We start from the raw sequence: 15,323 nt of genomic DNA on the forward strand, positions 1-15,323 counted from the left end.
CGCTGATTTTTGTTGTTTGACTTCTGAATTAGCACTTGTGTTGTTGTTATGTCCATATTACATGGAAGAATGATTGTCAGAGCTTATGTCAAAGAGAGGGTGGACATCCAACCACTGCTGTTGACTTGGCCATACTACATAGAACAATAGTTTTTTTTTTTTTTTTTTTTTTTTCAAACATCCATGTGATTCGAACGCGGGCCCTTCGGTAGGCTACCCTAGCCATTATACCGTCTGGGCGACTTAAGAAACACTTAAAGAGCACAAAGAAATGTTCAGTCTTAACTTATCAGACTCTAACATCTGAGTATTACCTGCCATCCCTCTGATGCTTATGTTGTGTACATAAAATCATAACACAATATTGGTTATTTCCACAGCGGCAGTAGTATTCCTGCTCTGCGGCGTCAAAACTTATTAGTCTCAGAGAGTAGATGTTGCCTTAATTGATTAAGGCAAGGCAACTCAAGGGCCTATGAAGAGGAAGCCCTCGTGGAGGACACTTAAGGAGAACTGGCTCGTATCCACTTTAGACATGGGGAAAAGCAACCATGTAGCCAGCCCGTTCGCCGAGATTCGATCATATATTAAACTACTGGTGTTCAGCGACTTAACGCTCGGCAGCTTTTTGCGCCATACGAAACGTTCATTAATGTAGATTAGTATATTGCGGACCCACCTTTGGCCTGCTGTTGAAAAGATTTTGCAAAACATTCAGAGAAATGATCTTTCATTCTATCTATAATGCTACCGTCAACTCTTGTTGAGTAGGACATCTTCGTTTCGAATTCCTTGTGCTATAATTCGTCTTAAAATTTTGTATGGGAATGAGGTCAGGGTTTTGAGCAGGCAAACTGAAATGTCATTCGTGGACTTCAAACATTGTATAATCGCTATTACTTTCTGGCTAGGTGCATTCTGATGTGGTATTATCACAAAGATTTACTGCATTGAACTTTTAAGGCATGATTGTCAGGGTAGACTTCTCAGCTAACAATTGCGCTCGCCACAATTTATAGGCTGCCCTGTTATTACTTCAACTTCGTCCTAGAATATTTACGAGTTAACCACTTGCGCTACGACTAAACTTCACGGTTGCGATGCCGTGCGCTACAATATAACAAGCAGTAAAGTGTCTCATTTACGCTGCTCCGCGTCTGCGAGTGCAATCCAGAGCTGTAACTCGAGAAATAAACTATCTCGTTGTTAGGCCAAAGAAAGTCTATGTACATATTCTTTGGTTAGGCGACGTGTGCACCACGTTATTTTCATTTTTGCGATAAATGTCTATCGACGTCACGTCGCTCGTGGTATGAGACAAAAGCATCTCGACGTGCGTGGCACGTCTTTTTAGCTCAAGTGGTTAAGCGCACACTGCAGGCTGACAAATTCCATCTTCACGTTGTTGAACATTTATAAATTGTGGTGCACATCATACCTGTATTCATCAGTTCTCAGGACTTGTTTCCACTGCTCTAGGACGGAAAAGATAATCACTACAGCATGTCAAAATGTGAAAAAAAAAAAATTTTAGAGCTTTGAAATGAGGCTTATGCACTTCTGCATATCCAAAGAATGAAAATTTTTTTAGAAAGGTACATATTCACATAGAAGTTGCTGTGTTACACATACGTAGGCTTAACCCGGGCCTCTTGCCTATTAAAACGTTGTTATCAGGCAAAGACCGTAGAAAGAACGGACGTTGGTTATCAGGGACATCTTCTTAAAGCGTGCTTCGTATGCCTGTAAATTTAAAATCGCAAAAAATGAGTTATTGCTTTTTTACTAAATCATATAGCAAAATCCCTACTATTTTAAATATAAAGCTTCGCAATGAATTTTAGATTTTAGTTTGAATCATAAATTAAAAAACGAATTGCATTCTGTCATGTCATCTTTCTTTCTGCCCATAGACTGTGAATGCTTTCCAGTTATTGGCTGCATCGGTTAACGAAATATTTCACACGAGCAAAAGGAACTTCTCAATTCTCCTCCTTTCTTTCCACAGTGTGCAGAATAGGGGAGGGAATCTAAGTCTTGCTATTACAAATAAGCGAGTAAATTCCGTCACACTGTCGCATCACAGATATATATATGCAGTCTAATCCTGACACTGTTAATGTATAATACATATATGAAAACACTAACACAATGAGTTTGTAGCTGATGAAATAATCTAGTGGCGTACGAAAACATGAACGAAATGAGATTGGATTTCGCATCATAGACTTTGTATGTCCTGGAGCCTAGAGGCTGAATAGCTATATATTTTAAGGACTGTTCTGCCTGGATGCAGTATTGCATAGTTGCTCTGAGAGCAACCAGCTCGTCTTAAAAGACTGAATCGTCAGAACTTAGCCTTCGTTACCATGTCTGTATTGCATCGTACCCTAGCATCAGTGCCTACAGCCTGCTCTCTTTTGGAACCAAAATTTTCCAGTGTTGCTGGTGTTTTCAGTGCAACTCAAATGTTAAATTCCGTTGGGTGCCAAGGTGTTACAGTGATATTCGACTCATTATCTCTGTGATATTAAGGACAGTTTTGTGTTGCGTTTTAATATCTGTGTCCGAACTACTACACATTCTCTTTGTATCACGAGAGGAAGCAGAGGCAGCCCAGCCAACAAATTCAGGGAACGTGCGGGAATTGTTTGGTTAGTGTTAATTTAAAATTATTAAATAATTTTTCTCATAATCAGGAGTGAATCAGGTTATCCGGATACATTCGGATTTCTAGATATTTTTACTTTCTAAAATTCCGAATTTTCAGATTTGGAAAATGTAGACCCTGTAATCAGTAAATCTAAAAAATCAAAATCTTTCTCAAATTTTGTTTTATAACAAATATGTTACTCACTGATTACATAAATTTAAAGCTTTCAGGCTATATAATCTGATAATATAATAAGGCTGATTTGTAATAGCCAATAAGACGTCAAATTTCTTGTCTGAGCAAACTAAGTTTGTCTTATATAAAAAGGTTATATTTGCTCTCTGTCCTATGGAGACAGAAAAAACTAATATTGTAAACTTTAAGGCTGAAATATTCAGACTAACATGCTATTCAATACTGACAAAACTGATTAAATTTGTTTTCACTTTCTTCCGTAGACCGGTTATTAAGTTCATTTAATTGCATGGGTGATATGTCAGAATGAAGAACTTCCTTGAATACTGTATATACTGAAATTTATTTATTCTCATTACACAAAACTACATGTGAAGCTTTTAAATCAGAAAATCCCTCTGATTGGTAAAAGTTTTAGAATTAATTTATTGCATAACTGGACAGGTTAAAAAATTCTTTACCATGAACCATTCTGTTCTTTCTAGCCATTCCACATCTCCCAAACCTGTTGATATGCATACTGCCAGCTCTAATTTGATATTTAAAGAGTTAAGTGAAAAGCCATGTCTGCATCAAAATGTTAGCTGATCATACTGCATTTTCAAATGTTAGCAAATGTTGTTGTTCCAGAAAGTAGCAATCCCCCCCCCGAAAAAAATGCAAGCTTAACTTGGCAGTTTTAAAAATTGTTGAGAAACCAAATAGATAGGAAACCGCATGAACATAAGGAAACATAAATTAATCTCTACAAAGAAAGAGTCTCTGTGTGTCTTTCGTTCGTGCTGTGCGTAATGCCACTTGGAAAAATGAGGGCGATAATTCTGTTCAGTTTTTAAATGTAATGTTTCTCTTGGATATTGGACGTTTGTTGAGAGACGGCAACGGGAAGTTGACTAATTTATTTATTAGGATAATTAATATTTGTATTAAGTGATATTGCTTATTTCATTGTAATTTTGTTATATGTAATACTTTTTTTTTTTTTTTTTTGATGGAGTTTTGCAGAGTAAAATTCTGCGCAGTTTTTAAATTTAACATTTGGAGTTCCTTTCAGGCATTTTCCCGGTACATTTAAAAGCCAGACGAAGGCTGGCAGCTTAGCTGCTAGTTAACTATAAATTAAGCAAAATCATACTATTTGCTTTGCAAGTGAAACAATTTGAACATATACCTGCATGCACGTATATGTTCAAAATGTACTTCCACGCACGTATATGTATAAATGATATTCAAAATTATTTGAAATTATGTCGGATTTATACTGCAGAAATTTTTTCAGGAATTTTGAAATGGGGTAGCAATCACCCCTGTATATATTTCACAAATCATTTTGAATTGAACGCTGTGTATTTTCGCTTTGAAATAGAAAACGTGTGCTTGAATTTGATCCTTATTTAAGCGCCATTAGTATTTCTAACATTTAGAGTGAAACTTAAAAATTGATACACTAATTTTTCCAGTGTCAGCATCAAATCTAAAGATTGCTTCACTAATTTTGCCAGCGTCAGCTGAAATCTAAAGAATGATTTACTAATTTTGCCAGTGTCAGCATCAAATGTACCAACATCGATTTTTATCAGCATTAAAAATTAATCAGTTATTGATTGATAAACTATAACACATAATGATTTATTCATAAACCAAGTTAAATTATGAAGGTATAAACTTTTTGCAAACCCTAAGTAAAAGTATTTCGCATTTAGACTAAAAGACTAATTAATTTTAAATATGCATTAAGTGCATATAACAAAATTAATATGCAAATACTTCAGTCAGCTTTAGATGACATGTAATGCTAACTTTCATTTATTACTGTAATTTAAAAAAAATAATAATAATGTGAAGCAGAATACCTTTTATAAAAATTCAGGGTACGCCTCTGATTATTATATGTTACTGCTCTGCGTAGACTTGAAAAGCCAGTATTAATGCTTTTTCTCTGGTCCTTTCATCTTGATAGTTCAGGCAACAATGTTTTGAATTCCAATCATGGATCTATTTAAAATTTATGTGTTACTTGCTGCAACTCATAATCATACCTTCAGTTGCGTTTTTTTTTTATCCCCGTATAGGCCAAACATAAGTGGAAATGTTAAAGGAATTCTCAGATATTCATATGTTACTGTTTGTTTATACACTGGTTTCCAAAAAGCAACGGAAAATCCCCAAAATAGGAATAACTCATTAAAAAATAAGCCAATCTATATAAAATTTGAATATGTTGTCAAATAAGAGTTGCAGTATGCAAATTAGTGGCGCTTTGTGTGTGGGGGGGAAAGAATAAAATTACATGTTTGAGAGTAAGCTTGCAAATTTCGCTGTGATAGGGACATAAGAAATGTGAGATAGCCAATTTGTATTAATAACTTCCAGGCATCATTTGCCCGAAGGATTGCGATGGAGAGCTACTGGAAAACTAGAGGCACGACAAAGTGAGACAGAAGTGGCTAGATGGCTAAATGTGAGACTTTAGCAACAATTTCTAATCGTAGATTTCGGCATCGAAGAGGTTCAGCTAAGGACGGCCGACGAGCACCGATGACTGATATTTGTTGTTATGGGCTGGGAAGAATAGAACCGCAACTCCGACTCATCTGAAATTCTCCTTTGCTGCAGCCACCAGAAGATTGGTGCCAACGTCAGCTTTGCGTAGAAGGCTTCACGATGGAGGTCTGTACTTGAGGCGACCAACCATTAGCGTGCCGCTCACATCACGCCATAGAAGAGAATGTTTGAGATAGGTATGTCAACATGTCCACTGGACGACTGGGGTGAGTTTTGGTTTAGCCTCTAAAGCTATAGTAGGCATTATTTGATTTGGACAGAACCTGGAACCCATTATCATCAAACGTCCGTGAAAGAGATGCATACGGAGGAAATAGTGTCTGTGTTTAGGGGGTATCTCTTTGGGCGGAGGCACACACCGCCATGTCTTTCCACGTGGAATCGTGAATGCTCAGGCCTATGAGAAATGACGTCCGTGATGGTTATGTGCGCCCTTATGCCGGGGCAATAGGTGATTATTTCCTGCTACAGGACGACCACGCTAAACCTTACAGGGCTCGAATCGCGGATGATTATCTTCAGCAGCAAACAACTCAGCGCAAAGAGTCTCCAGCTCGATCACCGGACCTGAATCTTATCGAGCGTGTTGAGATGCTCCAGGAAGACGTATAGCTGCTCTGAATCCTCCTCTTTAGACCATTGCCACGCTTGCTAATGCTTTACAAGAGCAATGGTTCTCACTTCATACAAAACTGATAGACTGCATACTTGACAAATCTCTGTATGTGCTATATTGCTTCCAGGGAAGATCATAATTTTTATATTGATGGTAATGTTCCTATGCCAAACTGGCACATCGACTGTTTATACTTATGCTAATTTCTATGGCACCATAATTATCTGGTTATTTTTTTTTCATGTTATTTTATACCTTACTGTGTGTTGTATACTGTGGGTCAGTTTCATTAAATTATACATGTAACTTTGAGTAACTCGTCATTTTTGAAATTGTTTTCTTACTTAATGATATCCTATGCATATGAACCAGAAATAAAGTGTACTTGCGTATCATTTAATATGAAGCTCTACAGGGTATGTCATAAAATCTGTAGTCTTGTTATAAATTTCCAAGAATTGTACTTGGGAAGTAATTGTTACGGATTTGGTATTTAAATAGCTAATGTTAGTTAAATTATAAATTAAATTCTTTTATTCCCCGTGCAGTGCAGCGCGTGACGAATATTAAAGGAAAGCTAAGCCGGAAAATTAAAAATACAAGAGCACGTGTATTTAACATTTAAATAAAAAAATATCTCTTTGATTCTGAGAAAATTCCAGAAAATTCTCGCGCGCGATTTAAAAAAGCTTATATAAACGGCCTGAATACCTCTCAATTCGTTTCGTTAGTAGTTCGTAGTGACGAATTCGTATTATTATTTTGCTCTACGAGTGTGATTCTAAAATTTAGGAAGTGAAGGAAATTTATTTATAAATAGTAAGTATTTTTCGTTGGTCCCTCTCGAGAGGTGTACTTGGAGTAGCTCATCTGGACAAGTTCGTGGGTATATTTTTTATTTCTACGCTTTCATTATGGACATTGTCTTGTACATCGATAGGATAGCTTGACTTGGTAAATATGAATGAAATAAATGATTTAGCAGTCCTTAATAAGCGCGATATTGTTGAGAATATTCTTAAACATGGCACGATTGAGGATTGTAGGCAGATTATGGCTGAGTTTAACTTAGCGTTTAACACGCTTAGAAATGGTTTACGGAAAATCACCCTAGAAATGGAGCAATGGCTCCAAACAACCTATGTTGAGCTTGAGAAGTGCGTAGCGATCAAACAAGCTGCAGGAGATTCAGTGCAAAATATCTGCGGTAGCATCCCGTTAGTTAATACTAGCAATGATTCGACATCTAATCAAACTACAAAGCAACCTAAACCAGTTTCAAATGCCATTCAGGAAATAAGCAAAATAAATAATTATATTGAAAAATGGATTACACCCAAAAAATACCACAAACGCACACTTAGTGAAAGCAGTAACGCTTCAATGACGTCAACCAAAAATAAATACGCTTCACTAAAAATAGATGATAAAATGGACACTACAAATGTTAGTTCGCTAAACTCACAAGAAGGCAGTACTAATAATGAAGGTGATTTCATTACGCCCAACAAAAAGGCTAACAGAATTCCGCCGATTATCATTTCAGATGTCACGGACTGGAAAGCCCTCAGAGATAATATTAAGCAATTTACCATATCCATGGAATGTGTACAGAAAGGTGGTGATATCCACATTAAAGTAAAATCGGACACTGAGTATCGTGAAGTCACGAGATACCTAGACGAAAAAGAAATTCCTTACCATACCTTCCCTCTCCCTCAGGATAAACCGATAAGAGTTGTAAAGAAAAAATTATCTGTTCACACCAAACCCGAGGACATTATGGAAGAACTAATAGATAATAACATCCCGGTTAAAACAGTAAGACAAGTTACCAAGAAAATAGACAATGAAATTGTCAAACTACCCACTTTCATGGTTGAAGTCAAACGCAGCATAGAAGGCAAGAAAATATACAACATAACGCATATTCTAGATTTGGCTGTTAAAATTACTCCCTTCAGACCCACTCCAGGACACAAAGAGTGTCACCACTGTCAGAGGTATGGCCACAGTCGTGCTCACTGTAAGCACAAGCCCAGATGTTTAAAATGCGGGCAAAACCATATTACTACTACATGCACAAAAGACAGAAACTTACCCGGCAAATGTTGCCTCTGTGGAGGCCCCCACATTAGTTCGTATCGTGGTTGCGAAATGCATCCGGATAACTTGAAAAATTGTAGAAAAAGAATTCCAAAAAGAAGCGAAAAAAACTTCAAAAAATAATCCCCCTGATATCAACTTACAAAATTTCCCAGCTCTGCCAAAAAGAAACGTAACCCAAAATAGCAGTAAAAATGTTAATGAGCAGAATGCTTCATCCACCAATCAGGACGCAGCTGTCGAAAGTGAGAAATTAGGCTCTGTTTCCGATTTCATAATTTGGCTGAAGGAATTATTCCTGCAAGGAAAAATCTCTTCGAACGGTTCTTAAATTCTAAATCAATATTGGAAAAAATCCAAGTCGGCTGGGAAGCCTTTGAACTTTTATCAAGCATCAATTATGAATTTTAACCACATTAACAGTAATTCAAGAACTCACCTCACTGCCCCCAGCAGTTTAAACCTCGTATTTTTTAACACCAACGGTATTCGCCACAAGAACGTTGAAGTTGCAAACTTCCTTAATCACCATAATATTGATGTGTTTCTAGTGAATGAAACTTGGCTCAGACCTAATGATAAGTTCAAGATCAATGGTTACAACGCATTCAGGACGGACAGCCATAACAGGGGCGGCGGTACTATGATATTAATTAAAACGCCAACGAGTTTAATATTCCCAATAGCAGCAGCATTGAAACCACGGCGATCGTTGTTCATTCACGCACAAATGAGCCGATTGCCATCATCTCCGCTTATAATCCCCCCCAGAAACATTCTCACCGACAATGACTTGCAAATTTTTAGCAATATCACTCACCCTGTTATTATAGCAGGGGACCTGAATTCTAAACATCATAGCTGGAATTCTCAAAGAAATAACACAAATGGCAACAAACTTTATAGCTATGCTCTTACGAATGACCTTAGAATTTTTGGACCAACGGAACCTACCAGGTATCATCATACAGGCAGCTCGGATGTTCTCGACATTGTTATTACAAAAAATATCCAGCAAATCCCTTTCCTACAGGTGATTAATCAGTTAAACTCTGACCATCTCCCTGTTAAATTTACTTACCATGGCTTTGAGAAGACCTTGCCTTTAAAGAAAATTATAAACTGGCAGAAATTCAATAATTTTCTGGAACAATTACCTGCACACCCGGCTCTTGCCGATATTGTAGACATTGAGTACAATATCACTAAGATCAATAGTAAAATTAAGAAAGCCCTTGATGATTCCACCAAATTCAAAGATTATAAGAAAGACAAGCTCCCCGACCATATCATTGAGAAAATAAAAGACAAAAACCGCACAGCAAAAATCTGGCGAAGAACAGGCGATCCCACTGTTAAAAGAAATCTGAACAGAAAAATTAGGAACATCAAGACCCTCCTCCTAAAGTACAGATCAAATTGTTGGGACGATTTCTTAGACTCCATGGATTTCTCTCCGAATACAGTCTGGCGTATAGGAAATTCTTTAAGGAATACTAATAACAGAAATATTGGTACTCTCCACACAAGTAGTAGAATTGCTTATTCTGAACATGATATGGCTGAAGACCTTGCGCAGCATCTAGAAAAGACTTTCACCAACCATGTCTCTAATAAGATGAGACAGATGAAGAGGTCGATAATTTCATTAACCACCTAGCTGACAGAAATTGTAATAATCACTTCAACACCACTTCTCCAACAGAAATCAGTAATATAATTAGCAACCTAAAGTCCAGGAAAGCTCCCGGCTACGATAGCATCACCAATACGGTTCTCAAAGCTCTCCCAAAAACCTACATAGTCCTCATTTCAAACATAGTCAATGCTTGTATGAGGCTCAATTATTTTCCGCAACAGTGGAAGCACGCGCAGATAGTTACGTTTGTCAAGCCGGGGAAAAACCCAAAGGACTTAAAATCCTACCGTCCGATCAGCCTTCTCCCAGTTTGGGAAAGGTATTTGAGCCTGTGCTCCAAAAGAGATTAACTCAGCATCTAGAGGATAAGAAAATTATATGTAAAGAGCAGTTTGGTTTTAGAGCCGCTCATAGTACCGTGCACCAACTACTGAACGTTACAGAATTTATTGCAGACTCCTTCGCAAAAAAGAACACAATCGCCAGCTGCTTTCTAGATCCAGAAAAAGCATTTGACAAGGTGTGCCATGAGGGTCTCCTCTACAAACTGCACCTTATTCATCTGCTCATCAGTTTTATTAAGTTCATGAAAAACTATCTTAAAAACGGGACCTTTCAGGTAAAAATTAATGACACTCTCTCTTCAAGAAAAAGAATTAAAAGCGGAGTGGCTCAAGTAAGCGTTCTGGGACCGCTTCTGTTTAATATCTACACGAATGATATGTCTGTTCCTTTGAATGCAAAAGTAGTGAAATATGCCGACGACACAGCAATTTTAACTAAGTCTCTAAAACCTCAGCTTGCTGTAGATAAACTTGAAACGCAGTAAATATCATAGCACACTATTATGATTCATGGAAATTAAAAGTAAATCCGTCAAAGAGCCAAATTCTCCTTTTCAGACGTCATCGGAAGTTCACTCTTGTGAATGTAAATATAAAAATTAATGATCAAGCCCTAGCAATTGTTTCAATTACCAAGTATCTAGGAGTGGTCTTCGACTCACAGCTGTTATTCAAAGAACACACGGAGTATGCCTTGCGCAAAGTCACCGCTGCTAAAATGTCTCCTTACCCTTTAATAAGAAGAAATGCTAAATTAAATATAAGTCTCAAGAAGAAGATCTATACCAGCTTAATAAGACCCACCCTACTTTATGCAGTGCCTATCTGGGCCACTGTGTACAAGACTTATAGACACAAATTACAGGTCTTTCAGAACAAACTACTCAGACAAATTGTTGACTCCCCATGGTTCGTACGTAACCTGCCGATACATAAAGAACTAAAAATAAGACCCATAGCTGATCAAATTCTCATCACGAGCCACAATTTCTATGCTAAAATAGAACTTTCTCAATACGAACAAATCCGTGATCTGATAAATTATGATCCTACTATAGAAATTGCAGCAAAGCGCCCAAGAGGCATCTTCCATAACAGCAAATGGTGAAATGTGTATATATTGTACATAGTACTATTATTTTTATTTTATCTTCAATGAGTCATTTTACCAGTGTTTTTGAAACTTTATAGACTTATGGACATGATCCGTGTACCTGGATCTTCAAAGCACTGATCTTATATTTGTCATTTTCGTAATCTTCTTATTGTTATAGAAGAGACTTTGTAATATTGTGGACTTACGGACATGATCCGTGTACCTGGATCTTCAAAGCTCTGATTATTTATTGCTAGTGTAAAATGTTTTTCACCATTTGCTACTTCGCTCAAATACCGCCGTTCCTATATGTACATAGTGTATAGTTTCAGTAACTCATGTGCCTCAGTGTTGTACAAGAGCTTTAGTGTTTAATTTCTCAGACCAAGACTCCACTGAATTGTGATATCTACTATTCAAGTTGCATTGGCTGTGGACAGTTCACGGGAGGGTGACCCCCACGTGACTATCACTGTCGAATCTGTGTTTTACAGGAAGGATGAATTTGAATATTTTGTTTAGCTAATCTGTTGCACTTAGTTGTGCCATTTGTCTTCATTTCGATCACAATATTAGTTTAATTATTCCAATCTGGATAACCTGTTTCAAAACTTGATAATTATTAATATATCCAATATTTCTCATTGCACGCGTAAGTTGCTTTGCTCGGAGTCTGAACTTGGGTGGGTGACCACCCACGTGACAGGCTCCTGCCAATCATCTCCCTCCACTCCACCTACATTTCACAAAATTTGACAAGTTTCGAACCTAGTTGGCGCGGCGTAAATCGCCTTAATTAAAAACTTCAGTACCAACGCCTTAGGGCAATTTACCAATAGAGACGGTTAAAGTAGCGGTTGGCTACTAATTGCCGCCTAGCCATTGACTCGATTTCGATTTCGATTTCTCAATTCGTTATTTAGTTAGTTTGTTGTTGTTTTAAGAGTTTGTTTAGAAAACTGCTCTTGTTGACTGTAGCGAATTCGCGGATTTCTTTTTAGCTGTTTTGAATTAACTTCTGTTGAACGTTTGAGTAGTTAAAAGATAACTACTGTGAGATATTGAGATATTGTAAGATTTTCTCTGGAGAGGTTTCAGCATTTTGATTCATTTGTTCTGACAATAATAAATTTTGCTCATTTTTCATCGGACTTGTGCATTCATTTCATAACGAATCCGTACACACGCAACAATATTAAGAACCAACTCCGCGAAAACCTTTACTGGGGTGTCATAAAAGTGGGAATCATAAGCTGGACAATTTATAAAATGGTATTGAATGAAAACCATAAACGCGAAGATAATGTTGCTCAATACCATCAAGAAAGTATAGACTTGTTTATTTTATGATATTTACTTTTTGAAATGACATTTTGGAACGTAACGCAGTCGATCACAGTATTTTTTTTTTTTTGGTGACTTTTATTTACATAACGAATACATTTGCTATTTAAAGTCAGCCTTTGTCCTGTAAGGAATAGTCCGGGAATGTATTATGCTTAACAAAAGAATGTAGGAAGATGTTAGGGTTGTTTAAGGCATGGCCACTTGTGATCGTATAGTGTCTGCTTGGAATACAAGCATTTAAAATTCGCCGATTGAAAAAATCTGTTGTGGTCATGTTCTTAAATAAGGACAGGCACACCTACTGATCTCTATCACGAAGCTTTCCATATGTGGTTACATACCAAATGAGGCGATTAGCAATAATAAAGGAAACAAATATAAAAACATAATCTCCGTAAGTTCCGTTACATAGTTAGTTTTACTTAATTGGTTGCTTAATATAATTCGCAGCAGTTTATGGTTTTATTTTAAATATCTATCTGTTGTTTCGGGTATTAAGTTATGGATATATTACACCAAAAACTGCTTTGGCTGTTTATTTCAAAGGAAAATGGAATTTTATATATTGATGGCTAAACCTAAAGTGTACTTAAAATTCATTATGGTTTCAAATTTAAAAAGAATTGGTTATTTAATCATCCTATTTACGGAATAATTATTATGCAAGCAAAATATATAGGCAAATTAAAAAAAAAATATAAGTTCCGCTAAAACGCAGCTACGATAAAATTATATTATTCTTATAAAATTAAAATTTGAAAAACTGGATAGTGAGATAATTTCTTTCAAAAATTTAACGCTTTAAAGGGCTATTTCTTTGGAGTCGCAGAAGATAATGGCTAAGGAAACGATCTCGTATTTTCTAGCTGTCTTTTTTCAATCTCAATTTTCACACGGTTGAGAGATTTCTGTTTTATGTTTTACTATTCAATTTCGAGTCTTGTTTAATTAACAGATTTCCTTCGAGATCACCATTTTATGTTTTACATTTTCCATTTCGAGTCTTATCGAAGTAACACATTTCCTTCGAGATAATCTATCCTTTATGAAGTTTCTAAATAAATTCCCTGCTCAGACAAGAATTTTAATTATAAAAATTTTTTTAGGCTTACTTACTAAAAATTGAATATCTTGTTTCTATTGAAAAGCAGTATGAATAATTTATATTACATTTTTGTAAATGTTAGGGCGATTTGAATAAAAATGATTTGCATTTAAATCAAAATACAAGCATTTAATTACGCACCATAAAATGCTACCATAAAATGAAACCATAATAAGTAGAAGTAGTAGTAAGTTAGGCATAGTCAGATCAGTTTCCAAATATTACGAAAGCTCTAAATTGCAAACTAGCTGGTTCTTTTTAAGACTTAAAGCTTCATTATAACGTGTGGAAATATACTTTTTTGAAAATGATGTTTACATTGCCTTTGCTTGTTTGAAATATTACTTTCCCTTCTTTTCTCAGTTTATTTTTTTGGTAGGGTACGAACTGCGCCAAATTTGATAGAAGATCCACGTCCCCTTCTTATCTAATCCACGAACTGCGCGACGTTTCCTTTTCCCTGTTTCTTTCCCAAGAATATTGGGTGCTACAAAAAGTCATTTATCGCCATTAATAGGACATTCTATTGAGACTGCAAGCTTTTATTTTTGTTTGTCAATGTTGTAAAAATTGTGCATGCAAAACAAATATTAATTTAAAATCTGGCGTGTGCTAAAGTAAAAATAAATTTCTTTTACGCTCATTTTAAAGTTTTATGAGGCTTAAAGGAATGATGAGCCAGATCTTTTTTATTCTCTGTAAGAATTAAAAACTTTCCAAGTTGTAGATTTTAGTCGCTGATATATATATATATAATTTTTGAATAGTAAAATTGATAGATTAATGACATACACAAAACTAATACGTAATCAACCTATCAAATATCGGATTTGTAGCTCACCTTAAATAAGTTTCTTGTCTACATAAATATTAACAAATCTTCTTAGATAGCAGAAAGGTTTTAACTTTCAAACTTACCATTTTAGGTAAACAGTTCTAATTTAATTAAAAAAATTCTCTTTATTAAATCTAAAAATTGGACTTATCTAAAATCTAAAAGTCGTTCTAAAAGTCGACAATCTAAAAGTCGTTCTAAATTCACACTAATATTATTGCAATATATTGCCGTATTAAGCTTTCCATTTTTAGTCATTGAAGTTATTTTAAAGTTATTTAACTTTGTTACAAATTCCATATTTTAATACTAGAAACGTTTAAATATTTATTCTGTTTTCCACCTGATGTACTTTGGTATACATTTACTTTCTAATACACATTTAATTAATAAATTAATAATTATGAGCATCAGCAGAATTTTATGAATTAAAAAGAAAGTCGAACTCCCTTATATATCCAGGGATTTAATCCATTCCTTTCTCACATATTGTTGCACTGTTTTCAACTTTTCATGTATGTAGAATTTATATACTTTGTATTGTATTTATGCCAATTTATATTTAAATGATAATTTTTACAAATTCTTGCATCACAACTCTAGTTAACAGAAGATGTTTCTAACACCTTGGCAAAGCTTAATCTTCAGCATTAAGCTTGTTTTCTAACCTAGTTTCAGGCTGAATTATTTGTAAAATTAATTACCTGAAATTATTTGTTAACAAAGATGGTCGCTAGATCACGCTAATAATATTTCTAACTGTTGCTGTTGTAATTTATAATGCAACGAGTTCATGTGATTTATAATATAATTCATTTATAA

This window comes from Stegodyphus dumicola, chromosome 2 (genome assembly GCF_044657685.1).
Source record: "Stegodyphus dumicola isolate Sdum_Otavi_A_Nest chromosome 2, ASM4465768v1".
Classification (NCBI taxonomy): domain Eukaryota; kingdom Metazoa; phylum Arthropoda; class Arachnida; order Araneae; family Eresidae; genus Stegodyphus; species Stegodyphus dumicola.